The following is a 22734-nucleotide window of genomic DNA, read 5'->3' as shown; positions in this document are numbered from 1 at the left end:
GGATTTTTTCCAGTTCTTGAATCAAGTAATACTGGTGAGGGTCCCATACACTGGAACCATACATCCTTGCTACAACCCCTAAACACCCTCATAACCATGTACAGAGATCTGTATCCTTTATTTACAATCCCATTTATGTGATTACCCCAATGAAGATCTTTACTTATATTAACACCTAGGTATTTACAATGATCCCCAAAAGGAACTTTCACCCCATCAACGCAGTAATTAAAACTCAGAGGATTTTTCCTATTTGTGAAACTCACAACCTGACTTTTAACCCCGTTTATCATCATACCATTCATTGCCTACGGTCCATCTCACAACATTATCGAGGTCATTTTGCAGTTGCTCACAATCTTGTAACTTATTTATTACTCTATAGATAATATCATCCGCAAAAAGCTTTACCTCTGATTCCACTCCTTTACTCAAATGATTTATATATATAAGAAAATATAAAGGTCCAATAATACTGCCCTGAGGAATTCCCCTCTTAATTATTCTGGTTATGTCCAGGTCGGATGAAAGTGAGGAGGCTGGTACAAGTAAGTGCTTTCTTAAATTGCTTTATTTTCTTTGATGTTTGGAATAATAATAATAATAATAATAATAATAATAATACTGGCCTTTTGCCAACTTCCTCTGATTGGCACTTTGTATGGCTTGAGCTCAGTTTTACGGCCAGATGCCCTTCTTGTATTAACTTATTACGTGTTTCAGTGGCCGTTTGTAGTGTAATGCGTCGCACACAAATGAAGGTATAAATTAGTATGGACGAAAGCACCCCAGGCCTCAAACCTGGAGGAATTATCCAGACAAAGTTAAAACACTCTACAAGGCCGGAATCGAACCCAGAACTCTCTGAATATATATATTGACCATTCAGCCAAAGAACCGGATTTTATTAAATTAATTTAACAATTAAACTTTCATGAACAAAGTGTTGAGCTTTAACACTAACTTAGAATGTATTATTTATCTTCTTTTGGGGAAAAGACGGTAGGTAATGTTGGTAAACCTGGTCTCTTCACTGTGCGATATCAGAAACGAGCGTACAATGTGAAGCAAGTGACTGCTGAGAACGTTTTCCTAGCCAAGATACCTCCTGTTTAATATTGAATCAGAACCAAAAGAATAACTCTTTATTTCAGAACGAACCCACCTTTCCCTTTGCAAAAATCAGATTATCATAAATGTGTCTCCCGGCCATTGTCATCCATCAACAACTGCTTGTTTCATATGGCAACCAGCCATGAGACACAGCCTGTGCTGTTGCTAGGTAACTGTGTCTGACCATCCATTCATACCTTACATCACTGCCTGCTCCGTTGCTATGGTTACACTTCCATCACACATTTTGTCGTGTTACGTTACATAAATGTTCGGATGACGCCCGGCCATAAGAAATATTTATGTCAAAATCCCACATACATTGGCCGAGATTCAAACCTCGGCCACCTTGATGAGAGTCTTGCAGCTGTGTCGCTCAACTACAGGCGCGCATTGAGCTTAGAACACAAGTCTCAAGTGGGCGGGCAATATAGGCCATCAGATACAACCCAGATCCATACGCACTTAGAAATAGCCGCACATGTTGTTGAAGGATGTCATCCCTATAAACGGCACCCGTAAGAGACACAAGCAGTGACGTACGCTCACCTAATATTATACCGCCCCAGACTAGATCATCGGCGTCGCCATATCGGTCTCCTACTATAATATTGGCAGAGTTGTAATGCCAGATGAACAGATGGCGAGGGTCACTCTTCAGGCTAAACCGCAACTCATCCGTGGACAGGACACTATCGCAACTGTTCCGAGTCCAATCACGATAAGTAAGACACCACATTCGACGAGCCACGCGGTGCCTTTGTGTGAGGGGAATGCATCTGGCGTGTCGCCGACCATACAGAGCAACTTCTTGAAGCCAACGATACACAGTTTGAGGGGAGATGTGTGACCCAGAGGTTGCTGCGAGGTCTCTAGCCAGTGCAGGTGCTGTGCTTGTTGGACGTCTTCGGGCACTTAAGGCAAGATAATGATCCCGACGCTGGGTTGTAGAACATGGTCAACCTTGCCATTGGATGTTTTCTCCCTCCTGGAATCTTCTTAACAGCCGTGGAATGACGCTACGGGTGACATTCATCTCCTGGCCCCGCTCACTGTGGCTGGCTTTTAATCTGCCGATGCTCTGACAACGCGTAATGTTATTCAGATGCGTTCTATGTACCATTGTTTCCCTACAACTCGAATACTGGGTACCAAAGGCATTCAACACGCAGTCAGAACCGCTTTACCCAAGACCTCTGCCCACTCGCAATGTTTCAGGCACACTAATAGGTTTCGTACTGGGCTGGCAGCTTTGTCACGTGTTTTTCGTGTTGTCCAGTCACAGTTTAGATCGTACGTCACTATTACGCAATGATTTATCGTGGATCTCGAAGGTCCCTTAAGTTATGGATATGAGTGCAAGGTCGCCGACATCGTTCGAAAGGTGGCAAGACTGAAATGAATATGGCTCGTAGAAAGGACTGTCGATGGACAAAAGTTGCTTTAGAGTGGAACCTTAGAAAATATCAGAGGCCAAGAGGAAGACCGGTGGGCCGATGGAACAAGGATTTAAGGAGATCTACTGTAGTCTGTCGGAGACCGTATTGACTGGAAGTAATTATTACATTACTATCTTGCTCATAGAATTTAGGGAACCGCATCATATATTAATTGAATTGGCTGATAATGATGATAGAACCTTTATAAGCCTTATATCTTACATCAGATGCAGACCATAATCTACGCGAACACTACACCTGCTCTGTGTTCCTCGTGCTGAAGGCTGTTTGTGAAGTGCGTTCAACTCTCCTGGAGCTGTCATAGCGTAGGAGCGAGGCGTGAACGTGTGCAAAAAGAGTGCCATGGGTGTATTATTCTCTGTATGCTACAGAATAAAAAAAATGTGGGGAAGTGTTTCTATGAAGCGAGTTTTAATTAAGGTTTTAGTGCTGAGGCGAGGACAAAAGAGAGGCGGCCGTTAATCCGTTGAGGTCAGCAGGATGCAGTGTGCGCAGTTAAAATGATTTGGAGGCAAGTTATCGGGAAATATTTTCTTCATACACTGCAAGGGAAGGGGAGATTTGTTTTAGACGTCCACTAGTAGCAACGTCGTGTAGGTAGTCGGGACAGCTTTAACAAAATCATAAGAAAACTATACACCACTCCATGTCCATTAGATAGCAGCACTACTCTTTTTACTTTGCTGCAATACAGAACTTTTCTGTCGAGATCTAGCATAAAGTACTTGATATATATTTGTCAAATGATAGCATGACACTGTCCTTTCTTTTAGGATGATTACCTAGTTGTACTTCCTCTAAAATCACCGGTCGAGTTTGCCGTGCGGAACTGTCAGCTTGTATTCGGGAGATAATGAGATCGAACCCCCTGTCGGCAACCCTGAAGATGGTCTTCTGTGGTTCCCATTTTTACACCAGGCAAATGCTGGGGCTATACCTTAATTCAAGCCACGGCCACTTCCTTACCACTCCTACTCCCAGCCCTTTCCTATCCCATCGTCTCTATAAGAGCGTCCGTGCCTCCGTTTTGTATTAATTATGCCCTGTCTTAAACAGCTGTCGTGGTTATATTTGGCAGCGAGAAGAAACTTTCACTGGGTCTCACTTGTCCACAAGAGACACACCAAGTTGTCTGAGAATGGACCTTAAACACTTGTCATACAGTAATTGCTTGGGGATAAACCACGACGGCCTCAGTTTGTGGAAGCGAGCTGGAAGCCATCCTACACCCTGCTGAGTTAACGAGCTCTAATGCCCGGTCGCAAAAAAGCCAATCAAAGTTTGACTGGAGTTTGATTGGCAATCAGTTTGTGTTTGATTGGCAATCATCTTATGTGAGCTGCAGAAACACCAATCAGTGTTTAATCGACGATCAATCTCCCATCAGATTTGACCAGCATATTCATGCTGATCAAGCACTGATCCTCCAACCAGTGCTTGCAGTATTTAAACTCAAGGATGCTTTTCTTTCATTGAACACATCTGATTAAATCTTTCAATGATAAATAAATTCAGGTTCATGTAGAAAGTGCGATTTGAGTGACGTACTATTTTGATTTCCGTAGCCGCTATTCTCACATATAACCTCAATCTTGAACATGGAACGAGTTAATTTATATCAATAAAATCTTGAAATAAATACTTATCTCTGGCATATTAATTTCCATGTAAACCCAGACTTTTGAGAATTAATAAGCCAACGTGACAAAACTTCAACCTATCCGCAGCATGCTTGTTTACTCTTTTGCCCACACAGCATCCGTTTTTTTTTAAATTTTCAATTATATGCAAGTATCCCTCAATTATATACTGTACGAGGGCTCTATCATTCAATGAAAAATTTGTCCCTCTCACTTTCTTAGTGGGGATATCACTCATATTTTAGAAAATTAATTAAATCAAACGAAAGCTTCAAAATCCGCTCTTCTTCACCTTTCTCAAACACACCAGGATCAGCTGTTCCCTGATTCACTGCCACTGTGATGTCTTTGCTAGCCACCAAAGAGTAAAAATGGACACCATCTTTAACGAATCAACACGGCAGTGGTCACTAATTACGCTGCTGTCAGATTTATTTCCATCTCGGAACTTCAATCAGTAAATTGGGGAAAGTTGATTGGGGTTTAGGTTTTCTGCAACACACTAAATTAAAGTTGATTGGAAATCAGCTGATCTGCCATTAAGGACTGATTTGATGGACCTTTCTGCAACTGGGCGTAAGTGATCCTTGTTTGGTGTGGAGAGGTTATCGAACTACTTTCTTCAATACTCTCTGCAGGCTTTACCCTTTCTTCGTGCCGAGTGCAGTAGACTATTTGGTAACTCTGGCTACAACAGACATAGTAAATCCTATAAGCTGCTAACAGACACCGGACTGCCGCTGGAAAGTTGTGGTGTGAGGTGAAGTCGTCATGTTTTGTCCCCGAGTATAACTACAAGGTCAGAAACCTCTTCCCTGCTGAGCTTCCAAATCTACCGCACGGCAACTCATTCATACCTGCAACCATACCCACCTGGAATTCCCTTTCGCCTGTAATTAGAGGCATACATAGTAGAAATGCATTTAAAAAGAGATGCTGTAAATGGTACAAGAAATTGGTATATAATGTAATGTTTCTTTATAGTAGCTCTCAGAACTTCGCTGTAGAAAACCATAAAGTTCTACTGACACTGAGTGATATTTATCTTTGGGTATTAAACACTCTTTTTTTCTAGACATGATATAGGCTTTTGCGTTTATGCCGTGTCAAGAAAATAAGCTGAAATTCTTTAAGTTTCGTAGAGAACTTTGCTCTACGTCTTTAGAAGAAAATCTCGACTGTTCACGAGAAAGGCTTCTCAAACAACGAGGTTTGAATTTAGACGTTATAATAGAAGTGGGAGTGGTACGTTCATTCGTCACCAGATGGCTTACCGGACTCGGTACAGCGCTAGCGTTCGAAGTGGAAGCTGACGGAACCACCAGAATCAGTCTTAGAGGGTCACATAACAGGTGTACACACATATGAATGTATGGCATTGACACAAGTCCGGAATGAAACATCTAGCGATGAGGAACGTACGAAGTTGGGAAACACCGAAGCGAAATAACAATAGTGAAGGGACAGGGAAGGGAACTACCTACTTAAGCAGACTTCTGTATCCTGTTCATTTCCCAGCTCAAATCTTACCGTGGAATTCACAATTACAATTCGCTTTGTCTTAGTCGAGTACGCTCTCATGTGAACCTTCCGAGTTGACCCTTTCACAGCAAGGCAGGAAATTTCCTCATTTTCTCATCTACTGTCCAACCCTTCTTCCTCAGGGTGCAGCTATCGCAGATTTTTAATGAGCATTCCATGGTTTCCAGGGTTTTAGTCTCCCGGCAGCCATGTCTGCACCAGGTACCGTCTAAGAATATGATCGAGCTGCAGAAATATTTGTATTCATCTTTAAACGTAGTTATTCACTTCGAAGTAGATAACTGTCAGATGTCTACTTGTCAGCCTCGGGCACCGCGCTGTACATTAATACTCCCTTACTTCTCCCAGATATAGATTTCCAAGTTACAAACTCGCGGCTACGAAGTTCTTACAATAAACTTAATATTCTTTCAATTAATCTCCATCGCTCAAAGCAGAATACACGCTCAATAAACCGGTACAGGTTGATACCGCTAGCATATTCTTCTTCTTTTTCATTTTGGCCACTGAAAGTGACCCTGTGCATTCATCTTCACACTTCTTTTCTTGATTCCAGTAGTTCTTCATCCTATCACTTTGCTGTTTCCTCCTCTCTTGTGTCCAGATGTTATTAAATTTCTTTTTCTCCTTCTCCTGGAAACACTTCACATTTTGTATGAATCTTTTGAAAGTTGTTCCGTCTTGTGTTGTATTTTCTGTTGTTCCAGTCTCTGTCATATTATCTTTAGTCATTGGATCAGGATTGTCAGGTACCTGAAATAAAAATACGGGACAGATGTGCAATCGAGGAAATCAACGGGTTCGTATTCTACAAGTTATATGTTGAGATCATAGTGCAGTTTATTAATGCATACTTTAACATTTATACACAGACTGAAACTTACAGCACCGAGCTCGATAGCTGCAGTCGCTTAAGTATTCGGGAGATTGTGGGTTCGAACCTCACAGTCGGCTGCTCTGAAGATGGTTTTCCGTGGTTTTCCATTTCTACACCAGGCTAATGCGGGCTGTACCTTAATTAAGGCCACGGCCGCTTCCTTCCCACTCCTAGCCCGTTCCTGTCCCATCGTCGCCATAAGACGTATCTGTGTCGGTGCGACGTAAAACAACTTGTAAAAAAACTTACAGTACCAAGCGAGATGGCCGCGCGGTTTGGGTAATCTAACTATGAGCTTGTATTCGGGAGACGATGGGTTCGAACCCCACTGCCGGCAGTCCCATTTCCCATTTTACACCAGGCTGTAGCCTGTCTTAAAGCCACGGCCGATTCCAATCCTAGCCCTTTTCTAACCCCATCGTCACCGTAAGACCTGTCTCTGTCGGTGCGAGGTAAACCAAATATGAAAAAACTTAGTTTATTTAATTATTCTTGCCAGTTCTTTCAATTTCAATGTATTGCCATTCTCTGAAGTGTTGTTAACAGTTTTTTGTTATCCTTAGCAATTTCTTAAAAATCTCTACGTGACATTGAGGACAAACTTACAGAAATGAACAGCTCAGACCTAATGAAGTCAACAGAACATAATATTTTTCTCACAGCTGACCATTTCACATGAAAATGCGGTGGACTCGGACTACCTCAGGCAGCTGACAGCTATCACGCGTCTTATTCGCCAAGTTGGACAACCAGAGAATTGCAAAAAATAAAATAAAACATTAAAAACTCTACGAACTCATACCAGATAAAGAAACCAAGGAGTGGAGAAATCTATCCTCTTTGAAAGAAGAAGAAAACGCACTTGATACTTTTCAGAGGTGGAAACACTGGCGTATTTCTCTCGAGGTTCCAAATACGGGACAATTGCTGCGGGACATTTAACACGAATACGGTACTGTTTCGTAAAATCCCAGACATCTGGCAACCCTGCCTTGGATCCATTGGTTGCCATTCTTGTTCTTGTAAACCGGTTGAACACTCCTTTTGTCAATCTTCCAAGTTGATCAATTCACAGCAAGACAGGAAATGCCATCATTTATTGTCAAGTCCTTCTTCCTCAAGGCGTGAGCTATCGCGAGTTTTGAATCCTCATTATGTGACCAAAAAATTTAATTTTGCTCTTACTAATCGTATCTGACATCCTTCCTTTACCTTCGTCCTTGTATAGATCTTTATTCCTCCTATGCCTGAACTTTCCTTACTTCTTTTTCAGTGGTCCACAGATTTTCCTCAATCTTTTCCTTTTCTTTTTCTCTCTCTCTTTTATTTCACCGGTTTTCATAGAGAACATGCTTTCTGTGGCATACAGACTCTCTGGTTTTATTACTGTGTTGTAGGGTTAGATTTTAGTTTTCCTTGAGATATTCTTCTTATTGTAAGTATCTTTATTGATTTGGTATGATAGTTCCAGCCCTTCTTCTTCTTCTTCTTCTTCTTCTTCTTCTTCTTCTATGCACCCTGCCCAGTCTCCCGGACGTTGGCGATCAATGTGGAGAATGCTTTTCTTTCTTCAGCTACACGATATAGTTCTTCAGTGCTTTTAATGCCTGTCCAGTCTTTAATATTATTAAGGCATTTTGTTCTACTCCTGCGTACTCCCTGGGGCCCTTCAATTTTCCTTTCAGAATTATATGTAAAACTGTGTATTTTCCACCACGCAAAACATGCCCTAGGTATGCAATTTTTCTGCATTTGATGGTGGTTACCGGTTCTTTTTCGCAGTGTGTTCTCTGTAATACTTGTTCATTAGTGGCATGGTAAATCCACGAGACTCTGAGCATTAGTCTCAGTCCATTAACCTGAATTTTTCACCTAGGTATTTAAATTTATTTAATTTTTAATTTTTTCGTAGCGCTGATTTCAATAAACACACCAGTAGATTAATACGAAGATTAGAACTTAAACAGCGTCAACATTGCTGTAGAGTCACCATGTAACGGAACCTAATAATGCCGCTGACAGCACACGATAGTTACATATCTTCCTTACCTCAGAGCACACGGACTCTCCCTTCCCACATCACACGCAAGGGAACTGGCGTGAGGAACAGAGCCTCGTGTTAGCTGGCGGTTTAAGGTAGTGCTGTTACGATGTTTTCGAAACAGGAACAACGGATTTTTATAAACATTGACTGTGCCAGAGGTCGTACAGCATATCAGTGTTATCAAGAACTTCAAGAAGCTTGCGCGGAATCTGTATTGCCTTACAGAACAGCCGCATGGTGGGTAAAAGCCTCCAACGAGGGGCGCCAAAATGTGAGTCCTAGTGTCAGTGATGAAGAAGTTACTGGACACTGACCGACGCCTTACGATTCGTGAGCTGGCCCGAGACACCGGATTAGCGCATACGACTGAGCTTCACATTCTGAAGGAACGCCTGGGCACGAGAAAAACTGCATCACAATGGGTTCTGCGTGATTTGACGGAAATGCACAAATGGTTTACGATACGACGCTGCTCGTAACCACTTGGAGAGCTATGAGCGCGAAGGAGAGGCTTTCTTACGCCGTATCATTACGCTGGATGAGACCTGCGCCAAATCGTACGAGCCACAACTGAAACGTCAATCGAAGGAATGGCGTCATTATGGGTAACCACGAAGTTCGAAAGTTCGTCAGAACCCCAGCAGTGTGAAAGCTGTGGTTATTCTCGTGATGGTGTCATCCTAATGCATTACATTCCTCTACAGCAGATCGTCAATGCGCACTATTACTGTTCATTTTTCGAACACAACTTGCGACCAGCTTTGATAAAGAAGCGGCGACACTTTCTGTAGAACCTGTCCATCATTTTGCACGACAACGTTCGGCCTCATACAGCGCAGGCTGTGGCTGATCTGTTCGGTTCATGGGGCTGGAAATTGCTCCACCGTACACCATATCACCCAGACTTAAGCCCTTGTGAGCCTGACTTGATTATTAAGATGAAGGAACCACTTCGTGGCATTCGCTTCAGAACTGTTACAGAGATTCGCCAGCTAGTAGACCGCTCCATTCGAACTATTCGAACTGTCAATTCATTGCAGAGTATTGTTGTTTTTATTGTTGTTGGGTAATTGTGTTTTAACATTACTTTATTTTCACGTGTAATGTTAAGCTAGTAGTAAGCTCAACCTGTTGTATTGTAAGCCGTAGTGTTAAGCACTGGAAATACTTAAGTTATGTGTGAATTTGTATGTGATGATACCGGATTTATAATGTTAAACTAGTAGTAATTCACTTTTTTCTCTCCATGGAATTGCTAGCTGTACTTTTGTTGCTGTAGTTGGTGTTGCTGAGTAGCTAGGTTTTACTTTATCACCACTTGTAATATTAAGCTAGTAGTAAGATCAACCTGTCATATTGTAAACCGTATACTTACGGTGTGCGTGAATTTGTATATGATGATGCGGGATTTAGAATGTTAAACTAGTAGTATTTCTTGTACTATTTTCTTTCCATGGAATTGCTTGTTGTACTCTTGTTGTAGCTGGTGTTGTTGGGTAATTCAATTTTAACTTTATTATCACACAACTCTATGTGTCTATTGCCACCGGGATATTTCCCAACAGCGATTTATTTGTTAAGAATAATAAGAAGAAGAAGGAGAAGAAGAAGAAGAAAAATGTGCGATCACGGCAGAATATATAACAAACAGAAAAATCTTCAGGCAGAGATTTGCGGAGGTGAAAGACCTAGCTGATGAGAAAACGAGGAAGAATAGAGTATTCTCGGCAGAAGAACGAGCACGAGCAAGCCAACGGATGAAGGAATACTGGCGAAAGAGGAAGGAGAAAGTACTTGAGAAAGGAATGGAAGTTGCGTAATCTCAGTCCACAGATAGTGGGTTCAAACCCGGTAGAGGTAGTCGGATTTTTGAAGGGCGGAAAAAAGTCCATTCGACACTCCATGTAGTACGATGTCGGCATGTAAAAGATCTCTGGTGACACATTTGGTGTTTACCCGACAAAATTAATTAAATCTCAGCCATAGACGCCCAAGAGAGATCCGGTTTACTCTGTCTGCCATCCAGTGGGCCTAGAGTAAAACGGAACGTCGAAATTGACGAGTAGACAGCCAGATGGTGTTAAATCGAAATGTCTGCACACGGTAGCTGAGGCCATACGATTATTATTATTATTATTATTTATAATAATAATAATAATAATAATAATAATAATAATAATAATAATAATAATAATAATTGCCACTATAAAAGTTGCAAGGCCAACTAACTTGAGCAGACACGCTCACCACAATGTTAAATATTTGCTATTTGAAAATCAAGAAATGGAACCACAGTTAAATCCCATGGGTGCATCTTACAATTAAATGTTTCATTGTGAGGACAATTTCCGAGTATTCATGAATGATACAGTGGTATATGACAGGAAATAGTGGGAGGTAACATTTAGCGTAGAGTCCTTATCAGCTGTCAAAGGCTGTGTGTATCTCTCCTTCACTTTGATGGTAAGCCAACATTGACACAGTATCGTACAGAGGCTGTAATTTCAGAGCTCAATCACTGGGCAGGGCGCTGCATTGCACTCGCCGGTCTAAAACTAAACTCCATTTGGGTGGAACAGAGGACACAGTGTGTAATGTATAGGTCCTCGCACAAACACTGCAACTTTAATTAAAAAGCTTCAAGCTCACTCGCCAGAGCGCAGTACCAGCATCACTTGTTACACAAGATGATGATTATAATAGTTGAGGGTCCACACATCATGAACAGTTCAGTGGACTTGAAAGTGCTACCAAACAAATCTAAACATTCGTTCTGTAACAGTCAGTAACAGACCAATGGTCTTACTTAGAGTGAACATGTTTCACTCCTTTTCAACTCCTCTTGAATACCACTGAGTAAATGCAATGAGGTGCAGTGCCAACCAGCAAGAAAAAAAAAAAAAAAAACCGAATAAACCCACTTCACACTAAAATGACAGTCTTCATATTCTAAAGACCGCAGCCATAGATTTTTATGTTGAGCCAGTCTTTTCAAATCAGCGTAGGTCTTGTCCGGCTCCATGGCTAAATGGTTAGCGTGTTCGATTCCCGGTAGGGTCAGGAATTATTTTAACCATAATTGTTTAATTCCGCTGGCACGGGGCTGGGTCTATGTGTCGTCTTCATCATCATTTTATATTAATCACGACGTGCAGGTCACCTACGGGGGTCAAATCAGAAGACCTGCATATGACGAGCCGAACTTGTCCTCGAACACTCCCGGCATTTCAGCGTAGGTCTTGCAGTTCATCCTCAGAAGCAGGTTCTTGAAATAAGACACTTTGGGTCGTACTCTTCGTATTTTTCCAGCAATTCTTCTTTCAATGGTGTTACAAAGGAACTCCTTGTGCCGAAGAATGTGACCTATAATTTTATTTTCCGTTTTTCAATTTCGGTTATCAGATTCGGTGGAAACTCTGTATTTCCACGTTAGAACTCGTTTTCTACAACTCTACATAGAACATTAATCATGGTACATACACAGGAACAAAACGTACCAGCATGCTACATGAAATTCTTACAAGAAGTGTTGAAAATTCGCAGTGTTAGCTTAAAGACCAGATTTCTTTTTCTTTGCAAGTTGCTTTAAGCCGCACCGACACAGATAGGAGACGATGGGAGAGGAGTGGGAAGGAAGCGCCCATGACTTTAAGGTGACACTCCGGGGACAGAAATATATTTTTTACCTAATGCATGGATTTTCACGAAACTTTGTGGGTATGCTACCTACATAAAAGTGGAGATATCACGAACATTTCTTTCATATACAATTAATAGTTTTCCAAAATACACTTTTTACAAATTTTTAATTCCATTTTTTCATGAAATTTAAGTAACTTGTGAATGTAAATTCGTAATTAGGTAGATAATACAAATACATCTTTTAAAGGCACTACATATCAATTTTTCTGTACATAATTTATATAAGGAGATATATCGTACTGAAGTTTGTGTAATTTTTACGTTCTAAAATTTTGGAGTTAAAAATCCCTACTACTTGGAAAAATTCCATACGCAGGTTTTTTAATACAGCTGTGATACATACACCATACAAATGCTCTTATATTTGGCGGAATATTATGGGAGAAAAATTGGATTTAAATGTAAAATTATAATTGGCAAACAATGTGTTATTACAGTGAAGAATTGTTTGAATTCAGCGGAATATCTTCGTGACAAGAAAAAAATAAACTCAATCCTTTCAATTTCAGTCATAAAAGAAATTTCACCAAAATCACCTAAATACCGATTTTTATCTCCGGAGTGTCGCTTTAATTAAGGTACAACCCCTGCATTTGCCTGGTGTGAAAATGGGAAACCAGACCTCAATTTTAGGCAGTAATAGGGTAGATTCCAAACTTACTGAAGCGAGTAACTGGTATATACTACCCTGCAGAATGGTTATGCTACGAGTTTAGCATACATGTTAGGGGTTCGGCCCATCAGAACCTCTAACATTTATGTTACTCTCGCCACATTACGGAAGAACGGGATAGTCGACTGTTTCTAATAAACAAATTAGTTAGCATTCTATCCTATTACTGCCTAAAATTCTTACCTATAAATGCCTAAAAATCCGCAGTACGCAATACTCCAAGGATACATCAGCGCATTAGGGATTCAGTGAAACAGCGGGTGGATATATGTATCAATGCCAGCCTGAAATATAGTTATTTTACTACAATGAAGGAATTTTTGAATAAGTTATCTTTGTCTTGTAATACCAGGTTCAAGTCATTCGACTCTAGGTTCGTGTCAACCAGAAATGCTTGGCAGGACAACCAGTCTGTCTCTCCTAACAATTCGCATGCGTGACCTTCTCCTCTAGTAAGTTTCCTTTCGCAGAGGAAAAAAAGAAAGAAATAGCCAACTTCCCCCCCCCCCCGCACAATTTTCCGTGTTGTCTCCTGTTCGCGAGAAAAAAAAAGTTGCCATGACTTATGAATCGACCTTCATATAAAAAAAATAAGATTTTATATCATTTTGTTAAACTCTACATGTGGTCAGTCAGTCTAGTTAATTACTGATATTGCACGTAAAAATATTTGGGTATCCCTCGCGTACAATTATGTTGAAAAAATCGAAATTAATTATATTAGATAGGCACCCATAATTAATATTATATGTTCCAGTTTCTGCAAGCAGCCAACAGATTCTACGAATGCATCGTTTTTATTAATAATTGTCAAATAAACAAGTGTAGAAATATTGTTCTCCGTCATTAATTACACTTTCGGTGACGGTGGTGATTATTGTTTTAAGGAGAAATAGAATTTCCACTTCTCTGCCAAACTTGTCAACTCAGCGCCTCCCGTGAATACATTTATAAATAATGCTACATTACCGAGACAAAGGACTGGTATCATAAGTCTGTTATTAGTAAATACGTGGCGAAAAATCAAATAAGCTCGCTGGACAAAGAATTAGTCACCTGTGGATAAAGCATTACAAGCATCGTCTAATACCGTATGACTTTGCCACTGGACTTGATAACCGGTTAGGTAGCGAATCCACAAGGTTGTGCAGGTACGTGGCATCAATGTTAAGCCACTCCCTGAGGATTTGATCGGGCAGTTTCACCAAACAGTGAGTATGCTGATGTTGGCATTTTATCCGCTCTTCCAACACGTCCCACAGATTTTCAGTGGGGTACAAGCTAGGTAATTTTTCAGGCCAATCGAGATGTAACAGGGTGAGGGAGTGTTCATAAAACCAGTCATATATGCCGTCAGCCAGATAAATTTTGTTTTTGTTATCTTGAAAATTCGGCGTATCAATAATCATTTGGATGTTGACTGAAAGGCAACACCTGATCATCCAGAATGTTTTAAATAAACATGCTGATTCATGTTAGTGGTCACTTCAATGAGCGGGTCCAATCCAAGATAAGAAAAACACTCTAAAACAGGGCCTCTCAGGGTGCATGCACTGTGCACGGTGCAAAAGACGACTTGGCTTGGTTGACCAGAGTGCAGACCCCCCACTCCTCGATTTGGAGCAATAGCGCTAACTCTCTCTTTCGTCACGCCTGTCTCGCTCGTTCCGCCTGTCTCCCTCTCCCCCACTTGCGCCGTAGCGCTCCAAATCCGGGCTGAGTTGAGCCGAGTATAGCCGAGTAGAGCCGAGCATAGCCGAGTAGCCCAGAGACGAAGCGTTGATCCGAGCCATACCGAGCGGCACCGATGCACAGTGCACGGAGCTCTTGCGCCTCGCTCTGCACGCGTGAGATTTTGGGCGTTTGAGAGGCCCTGCTCTAAAACCATCACAGATCCACCTCTGGCTTGAACCTGACCTTGCACACATCCAGGATGAAATGCTTCATTTGGCCTTCGGTACACTCAATGACATGCGTCATTGGAATATAGGCAAAAACGTGATTCGTAAGTCCACATTATGTTCCGCCAATCCACGTTCGTTGATTTCTAGCCCATTGAAGACGTTCAGCTTTATGTGTCTATGTGAGCAATGGACTATTGCGAGGTAACCGATTCCAAATGTTCATTGCATGCAGTTCTCGTCGCAATGTTCTCTCGCTAACAGGTTGGGATGGACTGCAGCAATTCCTATCGGACTTGGAAGCGATTTTGATTCACAAGATCTTTTTCCGACCACAATTATGACGTTGTGTTTCGTGGCCACTGCTTGTAGGCACATTGAACAGTCCGCTGAAAGACACCCACAAATCCATCAACTTCACGCATCATATGACCATGGGCACGGTCAAACAGGACTGCCACCTTTTTCCACTGTGTCACATCCTTACATCTACCCATGTTGAGGTACACTGCCCGCTTGTCTCACTGACAGCCTTATGCTCACGTAGATGCAGTGCGCGTGCGTTTCAGCATGGGACTCATTCGCTGCGCCTTCTGTACAGGATTAAGTGGGGACCGACACTTTTGACCGACCAAAAGTGCGTTTTTTTCAATTTAGTTTTTCATTTAATTAAAATGGAACTTTTCTCTTTATAACAGTGCAACGTTTTTGTTCATATCTACAATACTTTAGGATATGAAGGCTTTCACGGCCGGTGTCAATATAATAAAATTCTTCCGGGCTTTTATGCCGTGGTCCACTCCTCTCGCTTCTCCCAGACGTTTCGACTACTTCTGCGGTACTCATCTTCTGTGGCGTCGTGTAGATACGCTCTCCTGCATCCCGCTGGCGACTGCAAAAGTTGTTTTTTTTTTTGTTTTTTTTTTTCAAGGTAATCGAGTACATGGGAGCCCCAGGGCTAAAAAATGCCCTCTTACTCATCTGTTTCCGTGGTTACCTGATGAGTCAGAAAAAGTCGCGTGTTACCTACACTGGCGGGGGAAAAATCACTCTTTCCTAGTAGGGATTGGTAGGGCAGAATTGAAACCCCCTCATCGCTGGGCTAAAAAAAATACTCAACTAGTAAGTGGGTCAGACTTGTAGAGACGGAATTTTGTACCTGATTAATGAATACCTGAAATTGTTGTCAATTTGGAAAAAGGCCGAAACTTACAATTTGTTATACAGGAGCCAAGGGCCACGAATGCGGTAACGTGTATTAGGCTTCTTGGTCCTGATGACCCGTTTTAGCAGGGCGATGCCCGCATCACTTGATTGGGCTAAGGTAATCCGAAGTTTCGTCATCCCAACAATTCTCCTAATCTGTTGGTTAATAGTTCTCATATTGAGATTCTGAAGAATCTTGTTATTGGACGTGTACCATGGCGAACGGGTCATGCGCCGTAGCACCTTGTTCTGGAACACTTGGAGTCGTCGAATGTGCGTCTTGGCAATATAGCACCAGGCCTCACAGCCATATAAAATAATGGGGCGAATGCACGCAAGGTACAGAGTCCTCTTAATGCTATCGCTTAGATGCCCGTTCAGCAGCAGAGGGCGCAGTGCTACTGTCCGGGCGTTGGCACGCTGTAATGCCTGGTCTATATTCCATTTCCAAGTAAGTTTTTTGTCCAGAATCAAACCAAGGTACTTGACCCTGGTCAGCCATGGTAGCTCTGTCCTCCGAATGGTGAGATGAGGAAACCTCGGCTGCCTTCTCGAGAAAAGGATAGCCTGGGTTTTGTCCGGATTGATTTTGACTTTATTCTTGGTACACCAGTATAGAAAGTGGTTAATCCAGGCTTGTAGTTTCGCGATGGCATCGCAATGTCTTCGCTGGGCGGTAAAAACTGCAATGTCATCTGCGAACTGTTGGATCTCTACTCCCGCTACCCTAGGGAGATCGTTCACATATAGGGCGTATAAGGTTGGCGACAGTGCTCCTCCCTGTGGCACCCCTGCAAGTAGGGGCCGAAGGGAGGAGTTCTCACCCTCGCAGGTAACAAAAAAGTACCTATGACGTAGATATGACGCAATGATTTTTACCAAATAAAGGGGGACTTGATATAATTCCCCCAGTTTCACAATGAGATTTTCATGCCAGACAGTGTCAAAAGCTTTATCTACGTCAAAGAACACCGCTGGCACACTACGCCGTAAAGTGAACGATCTCGTAGCATACTGAACCAGGCGTAAAACTGCCAATGGAGCGGAACGTTTGGACCGGAAACCAAACTGCTCCGGTCTCAGTATCCTATTGGCTCTGAGGTACGAGTTGAGGCGTTTGAGAATAAGTCTCTCGAAAATCTTAGAGAGGTGCGATAAAAGGCTGATAGGTCGGTAATTTTGAGGAAACAGCCTGTCTTTCCCCGGCTTTGGAATAAGGCAAACCTTTGCCGTCTTCCAGGCCGACGGGTAGTAGTCCATGGAAAGGCAGGCTGTAAAGATGGTGGCCAGGAATACCACCGCCCTATAGGGGAGGGACTTGATTTCCCTAGTAGTGACCTTGTCAGCCCCGGGAGACTTATTCTCACTAAGTCCTTTAATACACTTGCGGACCTCCGCAGGTGTGATGTCAGTCACAGAGTCACGTGGCGTCCTACTTTGCCTGAAAGCTGCAGCTTTTCGTTCGATCTGTCTGTCTGTACGGTCGTCATCGTGGCGGGTATAATGTACTACACACTGACTCTCAATTGAGTCAGCGAAAGCTTCAGCTTTCTCCAAGGGGGAGAAGACGAGTCCCCGTCGGCCATGAAGGGCACGACTAGGTTCCCGGGTTCGAGTCAGACTACGAGTAACCCTCCAAAACTCGCGGTCTGAGTCATTTTCAGTGAGAGTGCGACAGAGTTCCTCCCATTTTTCAATCTTATGTTCCAGCAGTCGTTGGCGGACGACCTTAGCAAGTTCCTTGTATTCTGCCCGGTCAGCAGGATCGCGGAAGAGTTGCCACCTCTTTCGATAGCGATTCTTAATCATGAGCAAATCCTTGAGGAGATCGGGAAGACCCTCCTCAACTTGTGGACCGCGGGTCGAACGAGAATTTCTAGCAACTTCATGGATGTGTCTCCGAGCATTGAGCATCTTACGCGTAAGGTGCTCAACCGCGCGGTCAACATCATCCCGAGTGCGGATATCAAAAGTTTTTAAATTTCTGTCCACATGTTTAGTAAACCTGTGGTAGTCCAGGTTGGAAGGAGGGGTCGAACGAGATGGCCCCTCTAGACGCTCCCAAGTAAGATTGAAAACAATGGGATTATGGTCTGAATTTAGTTCACATGGAACAACAAAATCAATATTTCTACTGTAATATTTTGCAACTGTCACATCTATGACGTCAGGCAACCCATTAGCCGGGTATATCGTGGGCTCCGTGGGAGCGCACACCTTGACGTCACTGTCTCTCATATAGGCACTTAAGATTCTCCCTTTTGGATTGGCAACCCTAGAGTTCCAGTCGGGGTGCTTGCAATTAAGGTCACCAGCCACTATGGTGGGTACGTGGCCAGGGTTTTCTAAAAGAGCATTTAGTTCTACTAGATTTAGAGGAGCATCAGGTGGTAAATAAGCCGAAAAAATTCTGTAATGATAGTCCCGATGTCGGATTGCAATCCCGAGGGATTCTAGCACGGAGTGGGGGAGGGGGTCGAGCACGTGATGGGTAAGGCTAGACCTAACCAGCACGGCCACGCCCCCACCCTTCATCCCGGCTCTGTCTTTCCGGTAGACTACCATGTTTTTGATTCTAAAGGGCATATGCTCTTTCAGAAACGTCTCACCCAGCAACATGATGTCTATGTTATGGTCAGAGATAAAAGCATCAAGCTCGTACCTCTCACCGACAACACTTTGACAATTCCAAGCACCAACCTTTAAGTCCATAGTCCGTGGCGTCTGTCGCGTCGTCTAAGGGGCTGAGAAATACCGCATAGCGGCATCAATCAGCACCAGGATTTTGTCAAAAGTGCTAGTGCACGAGCTCAATTTTGTCAAGGTATCCTTAAGTATAGGGATGAGTCTGGAAAAATCAATCTGCCGAAGCAGACCGATGATGTCACCTAGACCTGACAGGTCGGGAAGGGAGGTCCCAGTGCTACTTGAAGTGGTGGCAGCGGGAGATGGCGAAGGGGCAGCAGCGCCACCGAAGAGGCTCGCGAACGAGATCCCCTCAGTGACAGGTCGCGAGGGTGGCAGAGCACTCTTTTTCTGGGCTTTGAGTTGCTGTGCAGTTTGCTTCTGAGCAATGGCCTCTCGAAAAAGTTTGCACCCTCGCCACGAAGCTGGGTGTTCCCCTTGGCAATTAACACACTTGGCGGGTGCCTCCGGTTTGAGCGGGCAGGCAGCCGCCAAGTGGTTCTCTCCACACTTGACGCACCTAACTGACATCTTGCAATAATTAGCGGTGTGGCCCAGCCGCTGGCATCGGTAACACTGGGAAGGCCCCTCGCGGCCCCGGTAAGCCTCGATCGTAACCCGTGCACCACAAAGGGAGCGAACCGAGTAGATGGTCTTACTAAACTCATCATTGGGTAGAGTAACACTAAAAACACTCATAGGGATAACCTTTTTGGTGGTGGCATCCCTTTTGGTATACTGATAGATGTCCTTGGGATCGTACCCGAGGGCAAGCAGCTCTTCCTTAACCCAATCAACATCGACTGTTGAAACGATATTCCGAATAATCACCTTCAGCAACCTCTGACTAGGCAGCTGATAGGTGTAGAAGTTAGCATGGGAGTTCTCGAAATATTGAGTCAACAGCCGGTGGTCTTCTTCACAGTCAACGTGATACTTAAGAGCATCCCTAGTGTTGACTACCCTAATATCGCCAGTGCATCGTTTCTTAAGGTATTGATAATGCTGCTGGTAGTTGGTTTTATCATGAACCACTACCGGCGGCAGCGACTTTTTCTTAGGGGTGGTTTGAACGACTTCCATGTCCTCGACCTCCCCACCAGGAGCTGTGGCATTGGCAGTCCCATTCCCGTCACTCACAGACCGTGGTGGCGCCGAACAGGAGGCACTCGTAGAGGGGGCGGCAGCAGTCTCTGTCCGTGGTGTCTGAGACTGTGCAGGCACTAGTGCCTCTGGCCCAGTGCTGCCACTGGTGGGCAATGCCGAAAGAGGTTCAAATTTATTTGTATGTTTGTTATAAATTTTGCTGGGGGACGTAGCCGAGACTTTCTTCAAAACAAAGCGAGGTTTAGATTTGCCGTTGACTTTGCGTGCGACTGACCAGGAAGCCTGGGAGTCGGTACGCTTGTGCAAGGAAGCAAGAATTTTAGCCTGTTCTTCTATAGTTTTGGCGTCAGGGAGTAAGTTTATCATGGAGGAGCTGGGTTGTGAGCCAGCAGCCTCCGCCAACTTTACCCAATCGTTGTCAGTTGTTGTAGCAGGGGTTGTCATCTGATTGGCTGGCCGGGGGGTCGGGACCCCACCACCAGGTGGGGGCTCGGACATCACAGAACCAAGTCAAAAAAACCAGTGGGAAGCAGGGTCAGCAATCTCCAATCTCCAAGTCCAATTCCAATCTCAAATCTCCAACCACACACTCGCACACACTCAACACACAGTCCGGGTTTTAGCAATAAGCTGCACGTCCGTCTGCTAACAGAGTCAGTTCTCGAATGCAAAAGTTGTTTGGGAAGCAGCTGTATTTATATGTAAGTGTGTGGCCTCCAATTGGTTCGCGCTGTGCAAACCGACATCTGATTGACTATCTGAAAGCACGACCTCCGATTGGGTCGCGCCGAGCAGCTTGACGTTTGGTTGGCTATCTGAACACACGACCTCTGATTGGTCTGTCGACAGACTTCTCGGAGCGACCCAGTCAGAATCCATGCCCGGCGCGAACCAATTGCAGACCACACACTTACATATAAATACAGCTGCTTCCCCCAGCGGGATACAGGAGAGCGTATCTACACGACGCCACAGAAGATGACTACCGCAGCAGTAGTCGAAACGTCTGGGAGAAGCGAGAGGAGTGGACCACGGCATAACAGCCCGGAAGAATTTTATTATAATACTTTAGGAGTTATGACCTCAAACGTGAAGCACTGTCACCCAGTTTCTTAATCGTTTCCCATAAATTTTGTTTTTCAGAACCTTTTCTCTAATAACACTGAGCGTTTTTAAGGTATTGGGATGAAATTGTGCATGCATGTATATGCCATACAGAAGAAGAGGATGTACTAGAATTACTGGGCTCTCTTCATTGGTTAACTTAAGAAAAACACTTTCAAATGAAAATCAAAGAAGAAATTTGTTACCGGGGGATTTCGGGACATATTACGGTTGTAATAATAATAATAACAATAATATAGTAAATAACATAATAATAATAATAATGAGATAGTAATAATATAGAAATAATAATGATAATGAGATAGTAATATGACGCAGTGGCGGAAAATTCATATAAACCAAAACAGGGAACACTTACAGGCCTAAAAATGACAACTAAGACAGGATGTGGAAGCTGCGGGAAGCCCTTATCGAGGTCCATGGTAACGTATGACGTTATGGAGGAGAAAAGAAACTTACAAGAAACACCCTCTAGCTCAACTATATTAAAAATGACAAGAAAGTTTTACAAAATACAGTTCCACGACACGGAAACAAGACATACTTAAGTAACTTAACATAAAATGTGATTTAACGAAGAAGGTGATGCTACATTTAAAGGTATAGTTTAAAGGGAAGGTATTTAATGGATTAAAAAAAATTGAAACTACGGCAATTGGAACCTAGGGTAAACTCGGATACATCAAATTAAACTATTAAAATGACATTAAGCGAAGAAATAATGAAACACAGAAGAAATTAAACTAAATGAAACGAAACCAGAAAACATTGAGAATAACATTGCAAAAACACTGAAATAACACTTACTTCGGAAAGGCAGGAGCTCCCGAGAGCGGTCGGATGGAAAAATGACGCCGAGCTCACGCATCATTTTTCGAAGCCGGCCACAAGGCCGGAAATGGCCCGATTACAATCAGCCAATAAGATCAAACTTACCCTAGATTCCTGGACCTTTTTGCCAATAGGAAATCTCGTGACCATATATGGTAATTTTAACATCGTTAGCAATTGCACAAGTTCTGGAACATTACGATTACAACACCACAATTTCATCATAGGAAACCACACGTGTGGTAGGTACAGGATGCTCCAAAATAAATCACCTTACAAATTTTACATCAGATTACATAAAAACTACATTAAAAAAATTCAATTCAAAACACTTTTGCATGTTGCAATGTTCATATAGTTCAATATTTCTTGCGGTTACATGAAATTCCAGTAGAGTCCAGAGTTTCAAAAAAAAAATTAAATCCTTCAGGCAAATAAAAAAAATAAAATTTACATTTCCAAACACACTGTAGTTTCAGTTCTCCGTCCCACCAACCGGTGACAAGACTACTTGAAAATACCTTCATGAAAAAATATTTATACTTGATGGAATTGACTGATTCTCTTACATGTTGTAGCTATAACACTGCCAATAATAATAAAAAAAGGAATCATAGTAAAATATTCATGTGTTTGAAAATTAACAGAGAAACGGCAAAAAAGTGTTCATGATACACCGCCATTTTGAATAATTAGTTATTTATAATGGCATAGGATTATATTATTTCTGAATATGTAGGCATATTATTGAGGAATAATGTGTTTGTCATACCAAGTTTCCTTTTACTATTCATATCCATTTTTCTATGTTCAAAGGTGTAGCTCCCC

The 22734-nt window shown here is 42.7% G+C and overlaps 1 protein-coding gene across 1 annotated transcript in view; it reads right to left on the bottom strand.

Annotated features, from left to right (window-relative positions):
• Positions 1 to 22734, bottom strand: part of Drl-2 (Derailed 2) — a 942221-nt gene that overhangs the window by 73652 nt on the left and 845835 nt on the right. The gene's annotated exons all lie outside the window — the stretch shown is intronic.

The sequence above is a fragment of the Anabrus simplex genome, chromosome 10 (genome assembly GCF_040414725.1).
Source record: "Anabrus simplex isolate iqAnaSimp1 chromosome 10, ASM4041472v1, whole genome shotgun sequence".
NCBI classification, from domain to species: Eukaryota; Metazoa; Arthropoda; class Insecta; order Orthoptera; family Tettigoniidae; genus Anabrus; species Anabrus simplex.
The sequence above is the reverse complement of the archived record's forward strand: the minus strand, read 5'-3'. Positions and strand labels throughout refer to the sequence as shown.